The sequence below is a fragment of the Bombus fervidus genome, chromosome 15 (assembly GCF_041682495.2).
Source record: "Bombus fervidus isolate BK054 chromosome 15, iyBomFerv1, whole genome shotgun sequence".
NCBI lineage: Eukaryota > Metazoa > Arthropoda > Insecta > Hymenoptera > Apidae > Bombus > Bombus fervidus.
In genome coordinates, this window is record NC_091531.1 from 5854437 (window position 1) to 5880175 (window position 25739).

General features: G+C 43.0%; 1 protein-coding gene across 4 annotated transcripts in view; it reads left to right on the forward strand.

The window, feature by feature from the left end:
* Positions 1-25739, forward strand: part of Alpha-man-iib (alpha-Mannosidase class II b) — a 180384-nt gene that overhangs the window by 70766 nt on the left and 83879 nt on the right. Inside the window, exon 1 of one of the 4 annotated variants that reach the window (XM_072018034.1) lies at positions 6019-6185. The exons of 1 other annotated variant lie outside the window; for it this stretch is intronic. The gene's annotated coding sequence lies outside the window, so the exon portion shown is untranslated. Of the gene's footprint in view, positions 1-6018; positions 6186-18790; positions 18815-21549; positions 21905-25739 lie in introns of those variants that run through there. 2 more of the 4 variants (XM_072018035.1, XM_072018032.1) reach the window with 2 other exon arrangements.

Here is a 25739-nt window from a genome sequence, read left to right on the forward strand (position 1 = left end):
CTGTTAGGATTTTCTCGCGGAAATAAATGTATAGGAACATTCTCATTGCACGTAGAAATGATATTAAAATAGTTTCATATTTATTTAATATGGGATGCACAAGATTTTCGTAGATACACGTTGCGCGCGTCTCACCATCTTTTTTACCACAATGCGTACGCAACAGTTGCATTTTTCTGTTTTTCGAGACGCTGCGCGCGCATATACTCCAATACACTCATACTCATATATGTGTGTCACTAGTACGCGGCTAATCTAGTGTAGCACACAAAATAACACATATCTGAATAAACGCAAGACGACGAGAAACGAAAAATCGTTTTTCCTCGGTCGAACGCATGATTGCCATCGTCTGTCGCGTCTTTAACTCGTGCGTTTATGTACGTCGAATAAAACGAGGTCCGAGAGGAAGCTTAAGCAGTTAATTGTTTTCGACGAGTATACTCGTCACGAAGAAATTACAGTATTTTGTGTTACGACGAGTATACTCGTCGTGCGTAAAAAGTAGTTACAATTTGCTTTTAAAATTGCGGTTTAGCAATTGCGATAAATTGCACTGATAAGATGAAAAAATAAAACAGCCGTTTCATTCCAAGTTAGTTTGTGTATTATAACAGTCACGCGTACTCTGCGTTTGACGAATATACTCGTCTTCGTTTACCATCTGCAACACATCTTAGGTACACGGGTTAGGTACATTCCACGCCTTTCAGGTACATTTTAGCTACATTTTAACATGGTTAAAGTACCAACGCTTTCAAAGGTGAATTTGATCGCGCCCGATCGTACGAAGCTTTTCCGTACGTCGAATTTTCCTACGTTAAACCTCTTTCGCTCGAATATTTCGATAAACCGAGACACCTGTAACGATCGAAGATCTTGCCACATCCCTCGAGGTTGTCGAGTTACCGACGTCCGCTGTGCAATGAAAACCGAGCGCGCATACCGATGATACGAATATCGTAACAGTTTGGTCAAAGCACGCAGAGAGGCTCGCATCCGCATTTTCCAGCGATATTTCGTCGCGGAATCCCACTTCGTCGACCACAGTATACCACCTGTTACAGAACACCCTGTATATTACACGCGAACGGCGAAAAGTCGACCAGCTGGTCAGTCATTCACGCTGTCGGCTCGTGGGACGTTAATTTACACGACGGAGACGTAAACGTGAGGGTTTGCTCACGTTATTTCGGTCGTTAAAGCAAAACACGTATATAACGCGTCGTTGACAAGCGACTGGTCCGTCGTTTACCGTGACGCGAACTTGCTCTGTTGATACACGGCGAAGAATCTTCGAGAGCTGCGGGCAACCGAATCATAGCGCATTTGCGATACGCGAGCGCGATAAATTGTCCTAGAAAATCGGTTGCTCATCCGCTGCCGTTTTCTCCGAACCTAAACTCTGGTTATCGCACGCTTGATATTCCGAATGTTCTGTTCAAGTATTGCGTTGACAACTAAGTGATTGCGACTTTTGTCATTAGGTGGTACTGACAAAAGCCGCAATCACTTAATTGCCAAACCAATAGATCTGCCGAAAGTATAATGGAAACGTGCCACTAAATGACGTTTATAACGCTTTTTACTAAAATTTGCAGTTCTTATAGTAAATGGTAATTTTTTATTTCACACGACGAGTATATACGTCAACCGTGTCGAACTAAATCCAAATGACGTATATATACGTCGAACGCGGTTAACTAGTTAAGGGAAAGTCCTAATAATAGTGGAAATGACCGGTCAATTACGGGAAACGAAAAGACGAGCATTTAAAGAGATGCTACTGTACATCTAGAAATTTGCAGGAATTTCTGTCCTTTTGTCTTTATCGAAATAATTCCAAGATGTAAGCGCAGTGCAATGCAGCGTAGTAGAACGAAATTACAATTTTATTGAGCGTTCTTATTGAAGTAATTACTTGAGGAAAAACTCCACATCTTTACTTTTGTATATCCGTGACCTGCACACCGCTGTTACGAAGAGAATAGAATTTAGTGAAACAAAAAGATATTCTAAATAAGCGGAGGTCTATATTATCGTACCTTTGAATATAAATTATGTTTTGGGTTACAAGGTCTGGAAAAAAAAAAGCTACAAGTATATTTCTATTGCTTTTTCTTGTAGTCTTCAGTTAGAGCTACAAAGTTAACATTTTGGTAATGTCCTTTGCTATAAATATATGAACCTGTTCACTATCGTAGTTTCTTCTATCGTATTGTAACACTGTAAGAGTGAGGATCTGGATCAGCATGCACTATACCTTTCTTTATTTCAATATATTTTTCTATTACAAATTCCACCTCAACATATTCGACTACAGAACGTGCCACTTTGAAGGTGCTTTGGCATTTCTGCACGGAAGAACTGTACAACATTCGTGTTACGTATTTCTGCGCGTATATTTGTCCAAGTTTTAATCAGTTAGTCGTTTCTGACGAGTATACTCGTCACGAAGAAACGGGACGATTTTATGTTACGTCGAGTATACTCGTCGTGAGTGAAAAGTAGTTACAATTTGCTGTTTGAATCGCAATTTAGTAATTGCAGTAAATTGTGGTAATAAAATGAATGATAAAACAGTCTTTTTATTACAACGTAATTCTATGTTAGAACAGTACTCTGTGCTCGACGAGTATACTCGTCGTCGCTCAATTTTTGCCACACGTTCTGGGTACCCACTTTTCAAAAAGATCGCAACAGTCCACTGGTTAATAATATTCGCTAATCTTTTTTTGCTTTTCATTTTTTGAAGAGACGTAAGAGAAATTGCATGTCTGAAATAAAAAGAATAGGAAGATTTTTGATCGCAACTATCAAGATCGTTGAATCTATTCGAATTCGGTGTTTTTCTCGAAACGCTAAATTCGAGTAGCCCGCGACGAAGTTCGAAATAGGATAATTACTTTATAAGTAAATTAATATAAATTATTAATTAAGTTGGTTAATCTGCAGCGAACCGCCGAGAAAGTTTTACCGTTGTTGCTTAGAAATTTGGTAGAAGGTAAAAGCTAGCGTTTAATTGTATGAAATACTGGCAGAGAAGGATCGTTGACACGAAACGAAGCGTCCAAGTTACGCAAGCGTCTGGTCGTCAGCGAGACGATCACCTGGCCAGTCAGTCAGTCATTCATGCAACGTGCGTAAACGAGCGTCGCGACGCGACCAGGCGTCGACTGCCTGCGTTATTTTTGTCACCGGCAACGCTATTTCCGTTGAGGTAGCACCTAATCGAGTCTACGAAACACGGCTATTTATTCCCGCGCGGAATTAGGTCGAGTCGGTTCTACTCGAACACCAAACAGCATCCCTATTTTCATTTCGCCTTTTCAAATAACGACCGTCTGTTAACCTGTTAGCTGCTGCGACCTCTGTAAGCTTCGAAAAGCGTGTACCTGAAACGTGTTGCGAGAAACAAGCGACGACGAGTATACTCGTCGAGCATAGAATACGTGTGACTGGTATAATATAAAATTGAGTTACAAGGAAATGATTGCTTTATTTTCTCATTCGATTACTCACAGGGCTCGTGGTAATGCAGGATATTGTCACTTCTTCGTGACGAGTATACTCGTATAAATATCATTTTGTTGTATTTCAGGCTAGATATTGAAATCACGTACCTAAATCAAATATTAAGACGAGAGGCAGAATCAATGACCAGATGGTTAGAGTTGAGTTTACGAGTTTAGTGAGTAGAATTGAAATTATATCCTAGGGATGATTGAAGTTACACGTTTCGACCAGGATTACTTCAATTCAACCTGATTGAATCTGCCAAAAATTAGATGCTAGGCAGAGTATGGCATTAGGGTCAGGATTAGATAGCAGGACCAAATTTCGCACCAAATTCACCCATTATATTCTAGAATTGATGATGGAGACTAGGTATCAACGATGACTATGTGTCGAACGTCGTATAGTCTATAACCCAGAACAGATTATCGTTTACTATAACCAGGGTTAAATTGTAGAACCGAACCTAATCCGAAACTCAATCAATCATTAGAGTCGATTATATGGTATGGCTGCAGATTAGATCTAGAATTAGGTATCAGTAGAATTAGGTCCAATTATTGTAGATTGAATCTTGGGATTCAACTAAAATTATTTCTAACCGAAAATGGCCATTGCTAGGAACTATCGTTCAGATCCAGAATTAAACACTGTGATGGAATATTATTGCTGAGATTCGAATTATACCTTAGAAAGAATCGAAATTATAAATAAACATTGGGATTAAATATTCTCGCTAGATCTAGAATTCTACCTTAGAATTATGTAAATCCACCCAAATATCAAATCACTATTCTTATCTCTTGCTTGTCCTTAAAATTTACTGACCAGGATTACTGGCTTACAGATCCAGTTTGGAACGAACTATAATAGACTCCGATCCATTCGAGGATCAAAACACCAATCTCTTCGATAGCAATACTCTTTCCTAAAATTCAGCAATGGGAATCTTGTCCATTGATTCGTCTTAAAACGTGGCTCGACTTTATTCCCCTAACCATTCCATTTCTCAAAGCATATTAAACCAGATTCCAAGTTCTGCTTCGAATTAGGCACACGTTTTGATCCATCCAACTATCATTCGTATTATCAAAACTCGTATTTCCTCGATATTTATTTCCCTTCGTAAAATTCAACAGCCATCGCCTTATCCTCATTGATTCGTCTTAGAGTGCGGCTCAAATTTCGAGCCATCGTCTTATCCACATTGATTCGTCTTAGAGTGCGGCTCAAATTTCAAGCCATCGTCTTGTCTATGCTGCATCATGTTAGAGTGCGGTTCAAATTTCGAACCATCGCCTTATCCACATTGATTCGTCTTAGAGTGCGGCTCGAACTTCAAGCCATCGTCTCATCCACATTGAGTCGTCTTAGAGTGCGGCTCAAATCTCTAGCCATCGCCTTATCCTCATTGATTCGTCTTAGAGTGCGGCTCAAATCTCAAGCCATCGTCTTATCTATGCTGAATCATGTTAGAGTGCGGCTCAAATCTCTAGTCATCGCCTTACCTACATTGAATAATCTTAGAGTGTGGCTCAAATTTCAAGCCATCGCCTTATCCACATTGATTCGTCTTAGAGTGCGGCTCAAATTTCAAGCCATCGTCTCATCCACATTGATTCGTTTTAGAGTGCGGCTCGAATTTCAAGCCATCGTCTCACCCACATTGATTCGTTTTAGAGTGCGGCTCGAATTTCAAACCATCGTCTTATCTATGCTGCATCATGTTAGAGTGCGGCTCAAATTTCAAACCATCGCCTTACCCACATTGATTCGTCTTAGAGTGCGGCTCAAATTTCAAGCCATCGCCTTACCTACGTTGATTCATCTTAAAGTGCGGCTCAAATTTCAAGCCATCCAAGAAACTGTATTCCCCTAACCATTCCCTTTCCCAAAGCTTATTAAACCAGATGCCAAGTTCTGCTTCGAATTAAGCACACGATTCGATCCTCCCAACTATCATTCGTATTATCAAAACTGGTATTTCCTCGATATTTATCTTTCAACGCTCATCACCTTATCCACATTGATCCATCTTAGAGTGCAGCTGAAATTTCAAGCCAGCCTCCGAGAAAAATCTCTGTTCCCCTAACCATTCGGTTTCCCAAAATTTATTGACCAGAAGCCAAAGAAGCTGCTCGCAAATTCAGTTTAGAATTAGACGAATTAGACTGGGATTTCGATGTAGCCTAACGATCGAGAAACCTATTGCTCCAACAGTTATTCTCATTTCCAACGATTCGCTAATAAACTCTCTCCCCTCGATGATTGGTGTAGTGGCATAGCGTCGGCAGGGTCTCCGCGGCACGCAGTGTATATTTGATGCGGAGTGTATATTTCATCGGTCGGAAGAAGCGTTCGATTAAGCGTACTGTCGGTGTGCGTAGTCGCGTCGCTGAGCCGAGCGCTTGCCAGCTACAAGCAGGACAGACGGGGCGAGAAGACGCGATTACGCACAAACTAAACGCAGTCTGGCTGTGCACGTCGGTGTCGTAGCTCGGTGTTAGTTGGCCAGATTCGTAGGTAGGTTGTCTGGCCGATGGCCTTTCGACCCGAGTGCAGTTTCGCTCGCGAGCTGCGTCTCGTTCGTCGCCCGTGTGCCTGTAGTGTCAAGCCCATCTTCCAGTCTCGTTCTTCCGATCTGTGGCTGCATCTCGTCCTTCTTCAAGGTACACTTGCATGCAACCTGCTACATCTACGCTCTCCTCTTCTTCTTCCATCGATTTCTCCATATTTTTCTCACCCTCCAATACCTTTCCCACCCTAAGTTTCGCTATATCGTCGAGTATTTCGAACAGCGGCGATTCTTTTCCGCTGCTGTGGATTCGTCGCAGTCTTCCTTCCTCGCCTCTCTTACCTGTCGGTGTGATCGGATCTGGAAATCGCCGCGACACAGTGATTTACAAGTTACACGCTCATTTCCTACTTTTTCAATTTTCTTTTCAATTTTCGTCTATCGCGAATTACGGCGAACAGATTCAGCGAATTACAATTTCTATTCTTCCGAACAAACGGTCACAGAGTTTTGCACAGGCTACGCTTCTTCGTTTTACCTTCTGAATCTGCCTGTTGTACGAGCACCGAGCGAATCGGTTGAAAAAGCCACGGAAAAACGTTGATAGAACGGACTGTCGAGCGTTGCTCTGTCTCTGGAACGAGAAACGCGGTATCTGGATATCCAGAACGAGCTTTTCACGATGCGTATCCTCGCGGACGCTGGAGTCGTCAGGCTGACGACGAGTAATCGACGCTCTGCCGTCTTTTCAACCGGTTACCACTCTTTCCTTCGTCTCTTCGCTCGGTTTACGGTTGCATTATCGTCCGAGTCTCGTCTAAAAATCTCACGAACCTTCTCTTTTACGATTCTCTCGGTGCAGTCATCTTCTTGCGTTCCAGGCATATTTCGCCCAGTCGAATCCACGCACAGTCCGGATCAAGTACCTTGCCGTTGTTTCCCCGTGCGTGTTATTTTCCCTGCAAACGTGAAAAATTGTATCAGGTTGTCCGAAAAGCTTCTTTCGTTTCGTAAGGTGATAACAGAACAATTTCTGTTTTATATTATTTTATTGAATTAGCTATGATCCATTTCGTTCTATTTCTACTATTATGCTCGTGCATAATTAATAAACTAATATAAAAGGAAAAATATCGTGCGTCTATTATTTCCTTATAAAGCGAAAGAAACTTTTCGGACAAGCTGATACTTTTCAATGAAAGCGACGAATCTTACGAGGATACCGATACTCGCCGATTTTGGCGCAACTTGTTTCTATCCGAGCCAGCCTGTTCTATGTAAGTGTTCGTAAATCTATAAAAAGTAAACGACCAGAGATGTCAAAAGATCGTTGAAGCGAAACTTGTGCCTTATTTCTCTTACGATCTATAAATCTGTGCGAAAAGTGTTCCGAGGAAAATCATTTTTAAATGTAATTTTCGTAAGAAAGTGATTTGCTAAAATAATCGTAAAATTTTCGTAACGAAACGACTTCTTCCGAAAAATTAGTCGCACGGATTTGGAGACCTACCACAAGCACGGTACCTGTTTCAACCATTTTTTGGTACCTTTTGTCGTTTACTATTTGCAGCACTTGCGCGGAAGAGTTGCGAAAGAGTTGATTTCTTTCTTAAAACAACAGACGAAATACGGCTAAATCCTCAGGTAGATCCAACGAGCAACGCTTGCGCGAAAATCGTTAAAATTGACGCGAGTCAACAGGGTTCTCTCGCTGGTGAAAATTTATTTCGCACGAGGGCAAAAATTGCAAATTGAAATTCAAAATCGAGTTACGCTCCATGTCGGTAGGCAGCGGACTTGCTTTTGTTTCACGACCCACGCGGTGCTCCGGTTAAGCTGCAACTAATTTCCCTTAAGTTTTATTAAATTCGAATTACTTCGATTAAAACCGCGGTTTAATTTGGATCAAGTTATTGGCTTGGCAACTAAGTGATTGCGGATTTTGTCAATACCACCTAGTGACAAAATCCGCAATAACTTAGTTGCCAACCCAATACTTCTGCTTGCAAGTTGCAGCCAGAGATTCGTTCGGATTCTCGTTCGATTTCTATTCATCTAGCAGCAAGTTCTAGCAACATTGCTTAGGCTGAACCAAGATATTATCGGCGCGGATTAAGCGACGCTTGAGTTAGCTCGACTTACGTTAGATCGCACGCTTACGTTCCATTAATTACGGATCAGCCATTGCACCGGACCCCGTGTCACATCCTTACGGTAGTGCACGCTTTTCCGCCGAAACGGTTTCACTTTGACTGCCACGCCGAAATCGCATGTTTCGCTCAGGAAGCCACGGGTGTGTTTTTATTACTCGAAGCATATAATGGTAAAATAATAATAAGTCGATGATGTAAGACACCGTCCTTCCCTAATGCATCGTTTATCTTATTGGTGGTCACGGGTGACCACCGTGGCGCCTTGCTAACAGTTGATAGCGACACATTGCAACAAGGCTTCGTTTATTTCAACAAACCATTCGCATTCGTTGTTTCGTCGTAGACAAAACGTGCAGAATATATCGTTGAAACGTGTAGAAGGTATTAGTAAACAGTTTTACGATTATTTTTATGATTTCGACGAAACATTCGGCTAAATGGTAGAGGTAAAAAAATTATGTTCCTGATAAACCAATGGTAGTGGTAGATTACAAGAGAGGAAAATGTGCTGTAGATTTATCAGATCAAACGATAGCATACTCTACAACACATAGAGAAACCTTCAAGTGGTATACAAAATTAGCTTTAGAGTTACTGTTAAATACATCAATTTCAAACACGATGATGCTCTATAAACAAGCAACAAAAACAAACATCAAGGTATCAGATTTTAGAATGGCACTCGCAACGCACCTTACACAGTGCCGTTCACCAGAGCCGTGAAATATCCTTATTCGACAAAGATCGCGACACGAAATGCAGAGGAAAGAAGGGCAAGCGTAGCTGGCGCGAAAATTTTGCAGAGAGAGCTATAAAAAAATGTTAAACAGTTAGGATGAAAAATTGCTAAGAATCGGAGCAAAAAGGTGACCACCTATTGTCCAGATCGTATCGATGAGCCACGTTTATGTTCAAAGCGTTTTAACACAGTGCACCGTTAGGTGCAAGATTTCTTCTCATTTTTTTTATCGATGTTCCAATAAAAATGTTTAATCGTTCACGTGGGGCACTTTTAATTTCAAAGTATCTTCTATTTATCGGTTATATTGAAAATGGCCTAACTGTGAATTTTCATTCAATTTTTACAATAGTAATAAGTTGAGGCGCTCCGGTCACCAATGACCACCGTGGCGTCACAGGAGAAACTGTGGCGGGTCATATATGATCAACGTGACAGTCAAAGTGTTAATTTCGTAGAAAATAATTTTGCCGCGCGCATTAGTCCGCGTGACTGCGTTTCGCTGCGAGCGCGCTCGTAACGGACGCGAAACGCACAGTTTTAGCGGCAATGGGTGATCAGGCTCGCCATTTGTCGACTCGCAAGAATGGTCCGGACAGCTGCTGAAAAACGACAGTAATCTCGCCAAAAAAATATACATTCGTTCCGTCGCCGTATTACTCCCTCGACCGGTTCCCCGCTCTTTCCTTTTTTTTCCTTTGGCGCGCGAGTTTCGCTTGATAAAAATGCGTTTTGCCGGCTGTCGTATTTTCGATAGCGAATTTTTATCGTAAACCGATTTCTGCCTCGCGCTACGTCGACTGTCTGCTCGTTGCTCGGCCTGTTGAAGCTTCTGCCTGTTTATCGTCTTATAGAACTCGATTCGGTGCCATTTTTATCCACCCGTTTCCATATTTCCACTCGCGATTTCCATTTTTCCAGCCTCGCGTTTCGCAGCTGACGATAACGTAAATCGCGATCGCGCGCCTCCGAAACGAAGTTACAGTTCGTCTGGGCACATTTACGGTAACGCGATCGACCAATTTCAAAATTTTATTAAATATCGGATCGTTTCGGTGGCCTGTTCGAGGATAAACTTTCGTCCACGCGTTACCTACAATCGATTTCGTTAGTTGCACGATGTTATTTCAAGTTGTTTTAACGCGAGTGTTGGAAGTTTTTGTTGCGCTGCAAAAAATCACGTCGAAAGGCAGATAAGACAGCGGACGTTGCGTTGGGCCACGGATCGTTGCCAACGAGAGAGAAAGAAGCGAATCTACGGAGAAGCCGAAAACAAACAAGTGGCGGAACTCGCGGGAATCGATAACATTTAACGGAATTACTGGAAGAGAAGCGTGACGAAGCGGGGAAACTGGAAAGAGGAAGAAATAAGTCGACGATCGAGGGAACTGTAAAGAGTAAAAACAGGTGTGCGCGACGTTGGTAATTGAAACGTTAATGGACACCGAGAAAAACTGTGACTAGAACGGCTCCACGTTAACATTACCACGGAAAAAGAGGGGGAAAAATGCAACTGGATAGAGGAAACGAGCGAAGAGAGAATGAGAAAGAGAGCGAGCGAGGGAAGAGAGTACAATGGGAGCGTCGATCGCGTTGCGGCGTTGAGAATTTTAATCGATGTTTCCGGATTGTCGTTGCAGCTATTCCGTCGCTCTTTTGTCGCCAGTAATTTTCATTCGCTAACGATTCGATTCTCGCCGCAAGAAAGCCTCGTCGAAGTCTCGTTTCTCGTTAATTGCTATCCTACCGTTGTTTTACCCTTTCACCAGACGCACGTGCTGTCCTCTTCTCTCACGCCATCTATGCAACAAATATTTCTACGCTACTGTGTCTCTCGACGTGACCTTTTTTCGGCTAATTTTCGCTTCTCCAACCCTCTCGGTTCTTGCCGAACGAAGGAAACGTGGAAACGATAATATCGACCGATCGAAGGATGGAAACGTGGTAGATTTTTATGTAGCCGGAATTTTTTTTATCGATTAAAAAGCAATCTGCGGACGCAACATGTGCCCATCGATCCTGCCAACTTCTTTCCACGAAATTACCACGATATTCCGCAACAGATTCTTCTATCGATGTGAAAATAATATCTTTGCCTATCGTTTGGATATCGGGACGTTGAGGAAAAGTGGGCATTTTTTATCCCTTTCTGGTGATCGTGATCTTTGGACAACAAGGTGTTTGGCATGGCTGGATGTAAGTGTTAATTACGTGGAAAATATTTGCGGTGTGAAGCGTGAAACGCAAGCGGAGGACCAGTGTTCCTCGGTCATAAAGAAATTATGGCTCGGCCACAGACAGAGAAACGTGAAGAACTCCGGAGGGAGAAGCGGGGCAGGCCGCAATCACTGTGTAACGAAGACAACAAGGACTTCCTGCATGCTTACGAAGTATACGCTGTCGGTAGTCTGCCACTTGGTCTGCATACCGGGTGTCACAAACATTTATGTAACTCGATTCCCCTTTTTTCGAACCTTGCGTCGATCCGTAGCACGTTCCCTGCGTGCTACAGCGACGGAGGAGAAAAATTTCGACACAGGAAACATTCGATAATCGCACGAAAAGATCCTCCGGATAATTGCACGGTCGTCGTTCCCGTTGCCGAGGGCAAGTTCGCCAGATACAACGCGAAACTCGACGGCCCATCGCGATCGAATAACGTAACACGATCCGATGTCAGATATCGCTGAGACGTGGTATCGAGTTACCAATTCAGAAGCGCAACTTTGCTATTTCTAACTTTTGTTAAAATTTTGTTGCCTTCGGCAACGTATTTGCGACGCCTCGCTGATTGCAACGAGACCAAACACGATGTAATTTGAATGACATTTAACTTTTCGTATATATTTAATTATCGTTTATCGAGCGAGCGAACATGCTGGAAATTATATCGTGTTTGATGTTGTTTTAATCAGAAGAACGTAACAAACACGTTGGGGAAAGTTTCATTGATCGCGAAGCAGAGATAAAGTATCTTCGTTTTCGAGTTAAAGGTCCCAGCTTATCGCGAACCTTTAAACTCTTCCGAACTAAACTCTTCCACTCTCAGTCCTCTTTCTTTGTCACTCGCGTTCTTCCTCTCTACGTTCGACGCGTCTCAGATTTCAATTTCCAGGAGCAGAGTCGTTTTTATATCCGCATCGGTGGAAAACTCGAGCCCCGATTTTTGCACAGTTATCGAACGTAAAATTATCGCTATAGAACGGAAGACCTTGAACATTTAAAGGCTCGTCGCTCGATTGCGTTGTATATCCTATAGAGTCCAAGAATTCACGTTGTCTGAAGCTCATTTGTTCAAAGATCGGCCAGCTTCGAACAAATTGATCGAGTACCAAATTGGCTGCGTTTGAACAGTACTGCGATACATCGCTGTCTGTAACTAATCGTTACAAGAAACTGGCCACTTTCGAGCTCTTTATTCCGCCGAATCGTCGCGTTGGAAGAATTAAAATCTGATCAAAATTCGCGAGTCCGAGAAGATCCAGTTAGAAGAAAAAGCAAGTGTCTTAAGGTTTGCCTTGTCGGTCGACTCATCCTATGTTCGTCGACGTTGCTGAAAATTTAATGCCCAGCTGTTTCTCTCACTCGTACCATAACTGTAGATACCTGCAAATGGAAAACTCTTTCGCTGAAGTTTTCGCCAAGTGAGAAGCTCAAACCTTGGTCGAAAGTAGCCTTTAAAAATCAGTGTAACCCTCGAGAGACATAAACCACAGGTCCGACTCGCAGGAGTTTAGGTAGAAACACGGTGGAGTCGCAGATTTATGCGAAGTTTCCTGCGGTCGTGTCCATCCGGCGTCACCGAGCCATCCTCGTTCGTTTCTCGCCAGCGAATTATGCGAAGATCCAAGCGAGCTCCTCTTGCCAGCCGCTCGTACCGTGTTCTCCTTTGTCCGTACCCTAACCAGGATCCTCGTAAAGCACCATACGCTCACGGAATGTCTGTTGCCGAACTCTGAAGTGTCTCGTTCACGGGCCTTGGTCTTGCATCCGGCAAACTCCGCTGGCAAGTTTGATGGCTGCCTTCCCTCGCACGCTATCGGGATTATTCGAACGATAGCGGCTGGCATCTTGGACCGGCACGCCGTATGGCTCAGCCACCCATTAGTTTTCGAGAATCGGCTGGGACTATGCGCGCTGGGAGTTAAACGAGCGTCGCAGACGAAACTGCCCATCGACGGCAATTTTACTTCGATTGCTGCGACTTTCGCGGTAGTCTCCGAGTCGAGGATCGATGATACAATTGTCTGGAATTTCGTTGCACGGAGTTTGATTTTCATGTAGGTTTGATTTAGGCTCGTCGCTTTTCGAATTTTCCATTTTCTTGCATTAGTTTCGCAGTTGCCTTTATCGAGCTACATCTATTTCAGCTACTTTTGCTTTTTTTCGCTCCACGTGTCAATTCTAATCGACAGTTTCGCACGCATAAAGACGAAGCCAGGTCCGGGACACGATTTCTCCGGCAAAGTGGAAGCTGTTGATTTCTCGGTTATGGCTTTTGCGTTTGTTAAACGGGCTTCGCATTGGCTACGTTGAATGTTATCTTCAGGCTAGAATTTCCGCAGAGTTCTCGTGCCTTCTTTCTCATATCTTCTTTTCGTTCTATTATCTTCGTAGCCATCTCTATCGGGCGTTATCCAGCTTAGCTTAAGCCGAGATTGAAGTCCCTGGAAGACTTCCGACATCGTAGATTGTTTCTTAAAGCTGAGACTGCCTGCCGGCTGTTTAGACGAGGCTTCGCGACATAATACACGTCATGGACACCGTGTCTCCGATATTTTACATACTTTTCGTGTGTCTTCGTCTTACGCGTAGCAAATATCATCAGTCTGAATATCAGGACGGCGACTCGCAGACTCGCAGACTCGCAGAGTTGCAAATTTCTACGATGTTTCTGGTTTCATGAGCGAACGAATCGTAGGCGAAAGGATGGATTGTTGGTGCTGGAAACAGCCGAGAAATGCAACGAAAAGGGTGCACAGTGGTAAGAGCGACTTTGAAATTCAGCCGCGCGAGGTAAAGTCCGTAAACTCGTAATTAGAATCGGCTGGCTAATTTGATTCACGGCGAGAGGCTGCGCGAAAGGGGTGGAGGCGGAACCGGGGGATTCTAAAAGCATCGTGGCCCCGCAACGAACGGAGTAAGTGGCAATACGCCGATGCACGAAATTCAGAATGAATTTATTAGGCGACGCGCGGAGGTCTGCCGCTGACGGTCTCTTTGAGACGTCTGTCGACGCTGCTGCATACACCGTGTCTATTTATTATTCACGACGCGCGCAATTTTAATCGCGCGCTCGTTCCTTTTCTATTTTCTTTGCTCGCCATCGTCGCGAAGCTTTTCTTCCTTTCGCCTCACCTTCCACCTTTCGCTCGCACGCAATCAACAACATTCGACTATTCGCGTTTTCGGTTGGCAACCAAGTGATTTTGTCATTAGGTGGTAATGACAAAATCCGCAGTCACTCAGTTGCCAACGCAATATTCACGAAGAACGTAGCGCGACTCTGTTCTTTGGAAGCGGACAGTGTTGTTTCTGAAAGAATTCGCACTCGGTCGTACAAGGACGAGAATCGTTGCACTCGGCGAATGTTAGCATGAAAATTACCGATGTTTCTACAGGGACGCGCGAATCAAATGTTGGATTCTCGACGTTGCTGCGGAAAATCGTGACAGTAATTGCACGATTTGCTTCCGTCTCGATTAACCACATCAGTGAAATTGACTGGTTTTACAATTTTATTTTAAAATTCCTACTTCGTGTTATATCTTCTTTCCACAATGATGTAATGACTTTCGCTACGATAAGTGAAAGAATAATATAATGAATTTTATTTTGTTTTCTATCTATTCAAACTGGAAACAATTTTGTATTAAGGCTACTTATATCAATAGCAGTGAAAATGACTGGCACTTGTCAAAGTGTAAAAGGGTGCTGCAATCTGTTTATCGAACTCCAATTAACCAGTTTCCTCGTTTTCTACAACTTGCCATACGTTTCTCACATTTTTACCGCGTATCATTCGATACGACGATATCGGTTATCAGGAAAATTCCGGATCGATCGCTGGATCGCTAGATGTTAACGCTAGAAATACCACAGCAGTGAAAACGACTGGTTTTGCAATTTTATAAATGTGTCAACCCTCGTTTAGAGATCCCAGATGGATTAATAATACCAAAACTGTGCTTCTATGAGAAAGTAATAAATTAATAAATGTAAAAGTATTTATTATTACGTATTTTTTTAAATACCAGCCATTTTCACTGGTTTTGGTAGCAATAGCTTTCTGCTAACCATCGGTAGTTCTAGCGTTAAGCCGCAGTTTCGTTGAATCGACGCAAAGCACACCCGGTACATGGGCCAAGCATGGAAGGGGCCGCGGCTGATTTGCTTTTCAGTCGCGCGACCAGTCGAACGTTTTGGAGCAGCGCGAACCGTTTGAAGTCGGCCGCGGTGTTTGCGATGGAACATTTTTTCCAGGCTGGCACCAACATCCACGCCGCGCTCCTCTGCATTCACGGCGTCGTCTACGTAGCTAATATCCGGCGTCCGACGTGAAAAATCCTCGCATCCACTCGCCACCCTCCTGCCCTTCTCTCCTTTGTTGAAACGCGAATTTCGCCAACTCTCTTTTTCTCGCCTAAACGAAGTGAACGTGACGTGGTTCCGCGCCCGGAACCCCAGACATGAAAAACACAGTTTCATCGTGCACGTAATTGAATTCGGCTGCTCGCGCGCCTCTGAAATATCCTTTTCTTAGCTGCGATTTAACGTTAAAGTCAACCGTGCCCCACTGACCCCGGTCCAAGATGAACTCAGGAGAAACTTTAACCCTTTGTACTCGTATGTCGAGTGTGGCTCGACGTCAGTTTTTATCTCAGCAGTTCCTTTGTCGAGTCCCACTCGACGTTCTTTCGTGTCCACCTTTTTTTTTGTCAAACGAAAAGCAGAGATCCCGCATCCTGGAAATTATTTCAAGATATATCATACACTTGAAAATTAGAAAATACAACAATAGCGTGAATAAAACTGATATTTAAATAAATTCCTTTCTTCCTTTATTTAATAAATTGTCTTATTTTTTAGTTAAAGTAAATTTCAAACAAAACACTTAAAAGCGTTGGGAGCTACTGGTAACGAAATTGAAATAAAATTCGGAGTGCAGAGGGTTCAAGAATCCCTTAACTCTCGTGCGACCGTGACGGGTAGATCTTGACCCAAGGTTATGTTGACGCGTTGCGATATTTGCCAACGCCACCTAAAATCATCGTGTCAGAAACGTCACCGTTTATTTATATTCTGCTTCTAATTTGTTCGTATTTGACGATATCGGATCGTACAGGGTGGGGGTGGTAGTCATAGTAGAACCAAGTAGAGAGCGACGTAAGTGAAAAGTACGTCAAGAAATGAGTGGAAAATGTAGAATAAAATTTATTCATTGGACGCTTGGTTTCTGAGAAAATCGAGTTTGAAGATTGGTCGGCTATGTGCTTTAACTCGGCCAAGCGCCGGCCAGCTACGTGCAAACAATCAACAGGAGATTATTGTGCGCGTGAGAATAAGTGAAAAAGAGGCGAAATGAAATTCCCCCGATTTAAGGCCGCGTTTACAAGGAAATAAATTTTAAACGCGTTTAATTACGCGCGCCAAACATACGCCCGATGCATTTCCAAGATTATTCTTTGCTGGAAAACGAACCACCTTATGAGAAAATTGCATTCTATATTGTTCGCTTGTTTTCAAACGTAGCTTAAATCCCGTAAACCCATTTACCCTGTAAATTCACCCTCTTTAATCGAAGATTAGCCAAATTTCAAATTTTCAAGAATATTCGTCGAATCTTCCAAGTCGATTTTTCTTTTCTCTGAAAACATGTAGCAAATTTTTCTCTCGTCGTTTTACGTCAAATCAGCCGAATGTGTCGCGATTACCGCCGCGCCGCAAGCAGAAAATCACGTCGAAAATTGGCACGAGAACGAGGAGCATGCGGACTCGTCGAGTTCCGCAAATCGCTCGAAGTTAGCCTAACGCGGAAGATTGCGGATTGGCTTTTAAACGACTGGATCGCTGCATTGATTGTTGACCTTGCGGCACGAACTGTCGCTATTCTCGTCGCGTTTTAATGAATAACGACGAGCAATCGATAGTCCGTGGGCCGTCCAGGACTGGGTTTTCAGCAAGTCCAAGGAGAATTCCATTAAAGTTAACCGACGTGGTCAAGTACGCCTAAAGTCCATTGAATTAAACATCGATGTGGCCCTTCTGTGGCTTTGTTTACGCCCGATGCTCGATGGTCTCGGAAGAGTTGCGCGAGGAAAAGGTGTTGGTAAAGTTAGCCAGGATTCTACTCACCGCTATCTACTGCTGAGAGTGAGACTTCTCGGTGTCTGAAATTGGCCGAACTCTGCCACGTTTGACGATCGGTTAATCGGCCAGTGAAACGTTCGAACGAAAATTGAAAAAAAAAGGACGTTGAAAATTGAAATTTGCGTTGCAACTGAAATTCCAGTTTCGATGCGCTGCCGTATGACCCACGCGTCTGCACGCTGTCTGAAGACCTTGCGTTCTTGTGGATGGCTGAGAGATCATCAAACTTCAGCTGCACCCGAACCACAAAGTTCCGAAAAAAAGAAGAAAAAACAAAAAATAAAAAGGATCAAAATTGTTCCAAACTAACGGCTTTCGTATAACCGTGAAACGTAATTTCCCAGCATCGTGAGTCGACCGCCTCGTGAGTGTCCTCCCAAGAATATCAAAGATTTCCGAAAGAGAAGAAAACTTGACTTACGGGTTCCCACTTTTACTAGCAGACGATCCCACCAACAGTTCTGAGACCTTAACGCCGGCTCTCAGACCTCGCCATTAGATCACCGAGTCGCAGGAAGCTGAGAATCCTGGGACCACGGCCGCGCCTCTAAACGGCCTGGCGGATAAAAGAGCGAGAAAGGAGCAATGGTCTCGCGACGATCTCGCGACGAGGCTGAAACGGCGATCAGATTAATTCAAGCAGCTGGTGTTGCATTATCCTGCGAAATAATGACAAGTTTGCGGGGAGAGGGGGTATCGTTCGGTAATGGCTGGCGACAGTTCCATCGCGGCTCGCTGAGAGCAATATCGACGTAAATCGAGTAATAACGTCGCGAAGCAGCGGATTCCACGCCGATGTAATTCCTCGCATAAACATCCAGCATGCAATTACGCGGTAATGCAATTTCCCGCCCAACCTGACTCGCTTCGTCCTTCTCCTTCTTTTCCTCGCGTCTGGCGTCGCATTTCAAGGAAACCACTCGACTGTCGAAAATGATGCGACCCGTGGAACGTGTACAGCTTTCGGACAAATGCTAGTCGCGATCGAAAACATCGGTAGAGCGAAGAACGAAGATTTGATCGGTGCGACTCCTATCGCACAGACGATAACACGGGGCACAGGAATTTTCGTTAGCCTCCGAAACTGTCCACGTGTTTGATCCCAACTATTTTTCCTCGCAAGATGACATGTCTGTTTTCGAATTTGCCGCGGGACAGAAGACAAAAAAAGCGTGTGAAAGTCGATATAATAGTTGGAATTTGTAAAAAATTTCCAGGACAAAAGTTATGTACACCCTACTCTTGCACTTCGCAGTATAAAAGCTTCCTGGAGGAAATTTGATTCAGCAGCGAGAAGACAGTAGAAGCTTGGTCATATAAAACGGTCTCGTACAGGCTATCGTATGATCCCTTTCTCGACAAAGCTACGGCAAGATGGACAATTTTTTCCACTATGAACCAACGATTCCTTAATTTCGTTGCAAAGTATGCGTGGTCTGACCTGGTCTACAAGTGTTCCAACTGTTAAGAGATACGATCGAAGGTTAGCACGGATAGCTTGGTGGATGGATGTACTACCAGGTAGATCTTTTCCATCGTTTTCTCTTTGCTTGGTCGAATTACAGCGGCACAATTGTATTCACGTATCGTCTATTGCGCCCCACCCTATGACATTCTATTCTACTGTTCTCTATTGTACTATTATTCTAGCATTTCTATCCTCTATATTCTACCATATGTATACGCTACCATTATAGTACTCTCTTTCGTTCTATCGATGTAACATTCTCCTATTCGATATCATTCCGCCATTCCAGTATCGCCTGCCGTGTCTGTCACCAGATATTCGCATTTCCATTTTCCAGCGTTTCGAATTTCGAAGAAATTCATATAGCAAAGGCGTGGATACTGTTAGCTGGTGCTGAAACTTCATCGAATGGCAATTACGTTGATTGAAAGGTTAACACGAGCGTTAGAACTTGCGGACCGAGAACGCTATCGCCAACTTGTATTAGTTAACACTAGCTTGCTGTTCCGGGCAAACCTCTCTTTCTCAGTGCGATGATAAATTCCGATCGATCGGTCGTGAGAACGACTAAAGTTCTGCATCAGGCGAACAAAACTGCGTTACGAATAACTTGTTGATTCGCTTCAGCAACCGTCTCTCGTTGGAGAACGTTTGAAGCAAGTTGCTGGGATTCCTTATCGTCGATATTTTACTTCGATGTTCATCGAGACGGAGAGTACCGCCCAGAAACGAGAAGATGAGTAGCGAAACGTCGCCCTAGCGAAACGAGTACACTCTTCCCGCTCCGATTGATTCCAACTTTGATGCTCCAGCCTCGAACTGTCGAATCAGTTTTTGTCAGCCTTTCAATTCGACAGAGAGTCTCTGTATCAAGCATACTTTAGCCACTCCTCTTCTTTATCTTCCCTTACGGTATACAAAAATAAGCCCTTCGACGATCAATGTACGTTCCATGGATACCATATTACATCTCTTCAGACTACTATTCTATCCAAGAATTCCAAGCTTCTTCCTCTTTTCCCGTCATTTGTACGTTAATGTAACTACGTCCGCCTTTCGTTGATGAGTCCAGTTAGATTCATATAATATAATCAGCTTAATCCTTATTCTTATTCAAAAACGATCAACTTACATTCTATGGATACCATATTGGATCTCTTCAGACAACTATGCTATCCAAAAATTCTAAACGCTTCATTCTTTTTCCATTATTCGTACGTTGAAACAACTATATCCAGGAACTATAGAATTCATAATATACTCACCTTAACTATTCTTACTTTTATTCAAAAACAGTCAATGTACATTTTCTAGATACCATATTGGATGTTTTCAGACAACTATGCTATCCAAGAATTCTAAACTCTTCATTCTTTTTCCACTATTCATACGTTAAAACAACTATATCATTTTCCTTGAGTCTGATAGAATTCACAATATACTCGCTTTAATTATCTTTATCTTTATTAAAACGCGATCAACTTACATTCTATGGATACCATATTGGATCTCTTCAGACAACTATGCTATCCAAGAATTCTAAACTCTTCGTTCTTTTTCCATTATTCGTACGTTGAAACAACTATATCCAGGAACTATAGAATTCATAATATACTCACCTTAACTATTCTTACTTTTATTCAAAAACAGTCAATGTACATTTTCTAGATACCATATTGGATGTTTTCAGACAACTATGCTATCCAAGAATTCTAAACTCTTCATTCTTTTTCCACTATTCATACGTTAAAGCAACTATATCATTTTCCTTGAGTCTGATAGAATTCATAATATACTCGCTTTAATTATCTTTATCTTTATTAAAACGCGATCAACTTACATTCTATGGATACCATATTGGATCTCTTCAGACAACTATGCTATCCAAGAATTCTAAACGCTTCATTCTTTTCCCATTACTTGTACGTTAAAACAACTATATCATTTTCCTTGAGTCTGATAGAATTCACAATATACTCGCTTTAATTATCTTTATTTTTATTCAAAAACGATCAACTTACATTCCATGGATACCTGGATGTCTTTTCTCGTCAGTTGTACACCAAGGAGACTACGTCATTCTTTCACCGATGAGACCAACTCGATTCACTTCGATATGCTCCTTCTAACTTTCATTTTTCCGAATCTTCTATTTTCCTGCTCGTATTTTACGAAAGCAGCGTAACTGCGAACGATCCATTCCAGGGATGCCAAACGGCAACGCTGCAAGCATCACTCGCCTCCAAGAATCCTAGACTTTCCACTCTTTTTTCGCCGCTAGTACTACACCAAAAAAGCATCAGGCTTTCATTAGTCGAGTCCGCTTCGATCCATCAGGCAACCCACTACCCCTGCACTTACAAATCTTCGCCTTTCTCCCTCGCATCGTACAAAAACATCCAAACTCCGTATACGCTGCATTCCACGGATAGCTGGAACTTGCGAGACAACGAAGCTTCCGTCGAAGAATCCTAGGCCCTTTCCTCGCCACTTGTTCATCGATCACCGCACGGATCACGGCAGACACCCCGTGCGTGTACCGTCATCCCCTTAGATCCGTAAAAAGAAGCGGGGTCGAGCGGACGAGCGGCGCTCGCGAGTCAAAACACCCTCGGGCCAAGCGAGACCAACCCCTTCGCCACTCCGTACGTTCACTCGGACGTTTGCACGTGTGGGTCGCGCGTATGCAGCGCGTAGAAGCGTGGATTATATCGGCACATGCGCGGTGAACGGTGTCGCGTCGCCGGAGAAGCGGACGTAGCCGCCGGCGTGTCAAAACTATTCCACCCGTGGCGAACGTTCAGTACGGCGTGGTACTCGCTCGCGAACGTTCTCTTCCGTCCCTTCTGCACGCGTCCGAGCTTCCGGCTGCCGCGTGCTCGCGAGTAAACGCGTCGCTTCCGGTACCCGTTCTTCGGGGCCGGCTGTTGGCCGGTTGGCGCGAACAGAAACGCGACAACGTTATCGCGTGCCGCTGTTTTTCCCCACACTCGTTCGCTTCTGTTGCGTTCCCGCAGTTGTTCGAGTTGTCCGGTTACTTGAAGTTTCCGTGTTCGTAGCGTTGAAACGCTTCTGTGCAGGTTGGACAACCAAGTTGCGCTACGTTTGATGGCCTCTTAGCTAGACGAGTAATTTTCCAAGTGGTAAGCACGTTTCTATAATTGCGCAACTGTAGCGTCGCCTTCTTCCGGCTCTTCTACTCCGTACGTTTACGTCCATACGTTTGGATCGTTGACGTTTGACAAGGTTTTACGAGCTTTGGACAAACAGGTTTCAGCAGATTTCTTGGGATGACGAGATAGCGCAACGATATTAGTCGCATGGAAATTGTGATTTCGTCGTTTGAATTGGTTCGATTTCGTTGGCGAGACAGTCGCGTAAAGTTTGAACGAGCAAGTTGGAGAAGGTTTAAGGTTTAAAGCGAGGAATAAGCGTGTTTTTCAAACGGCTAATAGAATATTGTTTGTAAGTTTAGCGAGGGTTGTCGGCGGTTCTGTTGGTTCGAGGTGCTGGATATTCTTCGTGCAACGGGTGATAGATTCTTGGCGGTTTCTGCGGCAACGTGGTAATGTATTCGTAGCCGCTGACGCGAAATTGCGCTGGTTTGAGAGATAGCAAGCAGCGTAAGAAAATGGTATCGTAAACGAAAGTAAAATACTCTCGCGTAACCACATATCGAGTAACTTACAAATTACGAGCCGTCTCTTGCTCCCTTTTCTCATAGTTTTACAATTTCGTATTTACACACTTTCACGCAATTTAAAACGTTTCCTCACAGGCGACACAATTTATTATTCCCCCCTAACTTGTAACAATTTCAATCGCAAAAATTCCAATTGTTCGGACTGCATCTAATAACGATAAGAGTAACATTACGTTGGCAACTAATTGATTGCGGATTTTGTCATTAGGTGGCAATTACAAAATCCGCAGTCACTTACTTGCCAATCCAATATTATTTCATTGGATTATCTACCATCCATTCTGTTCCAATGGAACAAACATTGTTGTGCATCTGTTATTTTCTTATAAAATTAGGATATGTTATAGTTAAGTGTATATTTTAGGTTGTCCTAAAAGATTCTCTCGTTTTATAAGGAAACAATAGACGCACAGTATTTTTTGTTTTATATTGGGTTGGCAACTAAGTGATTGCGGATTTTGTCATTGCCGCCTAATGATAAAATCCGCAATCACTTAGTTGCCAATCCAATATTATTTCATTGGATTATCTACGATCCATTCTGTTCCAATGGAACAAACATTGTTGTGCATCTGTTATTTTCTTATAAAATTAGGATATGTTATAGTTAAGTGTATATTTTAGGTTGTCCTAAAAGATTCTCTCGTTTTATAAGGAAACAATAGACGCACAGTATTTTTTGTTTTACATTGGGTTGGCAACTAAGTGATTGCGGATTTTGTCATTGCCGCCTAATGATAAAATCCGCAATCACTTAGTTGCCAATCCAATAATTGTGAATATTCATAATTGGGAAATAATTCCAGAAATTAAGAGACGATAAATACTTTGTGAAATCGACAAAAGCGACAACGGAATTTACAATTATTCGGATAATTGTAGGAGACTGTTAAAAAATTGTGTGCAATCGTAGAATACTAAAATTTCGCGTTGGCGTGAGAATGTCGAAGATGTGGAAAATGTAAGGCGCGGACAGGAAGAGTCGTCCCAACGGTATATCAGGAAGTTATCGCAGATTTCGATGGCCGGTTGCGGTCCACCGATCGTTGGGTATCTCCGTTGAGGAAACTCTCGTTTCCAGGAAACTTGTGTTGCGTAACGCGCGCGACGCGAGTCGGATGAGCGACGCGACCGAACGATTCCACTGAAAACAGCGAATCAGCTGTTTCTCCTCGATTTAACTCCTTTGCATTCGTCCCGCGTTTTAAAACTCTTTTTCCTCGAAGATCAAACGCGCGATATTTGCGTTCCGTCGCTCGTCAAATAATGGCAAACATCCAATTTCAGATACAAATTTCAAGAGGTTGTATGCAAATCAAAATTGCGAAAGATTCTACGGATTTGTAGATTTTTATCGAACGTACGAAACCGACGACAAATCGACGATTAGCAGGTTCGGTGTTCGAAAGAATTTACAGTCAAATGTACAGTCTTGAAAGGGAAAAATCTGAACAATCGTTGGTATCCTTCGTTGAGAAATTAAAGTTAAACGCGATTTCATCAAAATTCAGATTTCTCTGTTTGCCGTGTTGGATGCACAGGCGGGCTATTTGCTTTACTCGATCGGCGACTTGGAAACCGCACAAACTGGCTATCATGATTTTCACGTAACAAAGCCGCGTTATGACAGTTTGACATTAACAGATGTCGATCTCGTAATTCCGCATCGCCGTCTAAAAATCAATTTTATCGCGTCATAATATTCCGCAACTGCGATAACACAGTGGCAAATCAAATCGTTAATCGTACATTTCCTAGTTAGATTACATCCTGTCGGAAATAAGGTAAACGCAGCAGGCCGATACGAATCAAAAATTAAAAGAGTCAAAGCCCGAGATTAAAAGGGAAATATCAAGATAAAATCTTCGAATTAAATCAGCGTGAGATCCGCCACAGAAATCACCTATCTCTCTCCGTGTTTCCCTTTCTTCTTTTTTTCGACCAAAAATTATATTACGAGTACGAAAAAAAAAAGAAAAAAAAAAGACAGAAGAAAAAGGGAATACTCCTCGTCTTTTAATTCGAATTTCCACTTGGGACGGATGCGATCCTGTTCGCCGTAAACAAACAATCGAACCGAAATATTCGAGGCCAATGAATCGATTCGCGTCCGAGCTCGCGATCAGCCTATTTTTAAAATTCAAATGCGCACACGCCGCTGTTGTTTATGGAATCGTCGCGGAGAATGGAAGCCTGGGGCGGAGAGGGAAATGCAGGTTTCGATATACGCCGGTCGTTATTAACATACGAGTAATTGGTATTGTTCGATAAAACCGCCGGTTTCGCGATAAATCGAATAGCAATACGGAGATTTTCCGTGTGCAAAAAATCCCGTTACGGGCATCGATTGTTGGCGTTACGTTGCGGTCGTTTCGCTTCTAAACGAGTTTCTTCGCTGCCGATAAGTCGATCCTTTTCGACGTTTATTAGCATATGATAATTACCAGCGAGCTCGTAGCTCTTTCCTATCGCCGTCGCTCTATTTTTCTTTTTTCTTTTTTTTTTTTGTTTTTTTAAAGGAATGTCCATTTTCTGTGTTAGTAACGTTTCCTCGTTTCATAATGGCCTTAGTCGTTTCAGTCGTTGGGACACGTGCAACGATTGATAAAAATCGAACGCCAGGTACGTGTGCCTCATAAAACGCGAATCGACTTTGACCCATAAACGTATCTCGCGGAAAACGTACTCGCAAAGGCCTGCCGATAAAACGTGTCTCATATTTAGTGCTGCACAAATTTCACGACAAAGTGTGTGAACCCACAAATGTCCCACAAAGTTGTACCCACAAAGTTGTACCCACAAAGTTGTACCCACAAATGACCCAAAAAATATGAATCCAAAACGACCCACAAAGTTATTTCCGCGAACGTGTGTTGGGAGACATCTCTCACATAGGTTCTTCAGCATGTGTACCCACAAATGATCCACAAAGTTGTACCCACAAATGACCCAAAAAAATACGAATCCAAGACGACCCACAAGGTTATTCCCGCGAACGCGTGTTGGGAGACATCTCTTCCATAGGTTCTTCAGCATGTGTACCCACAAATGATCCACAAAGTTGTACCCACAAATGACCCACAAAAATACGAATCAAAGACGACCCACAAAGTTATTCCGGCGAACGCGTGTTGGGAGATATCTCTCACATAGGTTCTTCAGCATGTGTATCCACAGATGATCCACAAAGTTGTACCCACAAATGACCCACAAAAATACGAATCAAAGATGACCCACAAAGTTATCCCCGCGAAGACGCGTTGGCAGACTTCTCT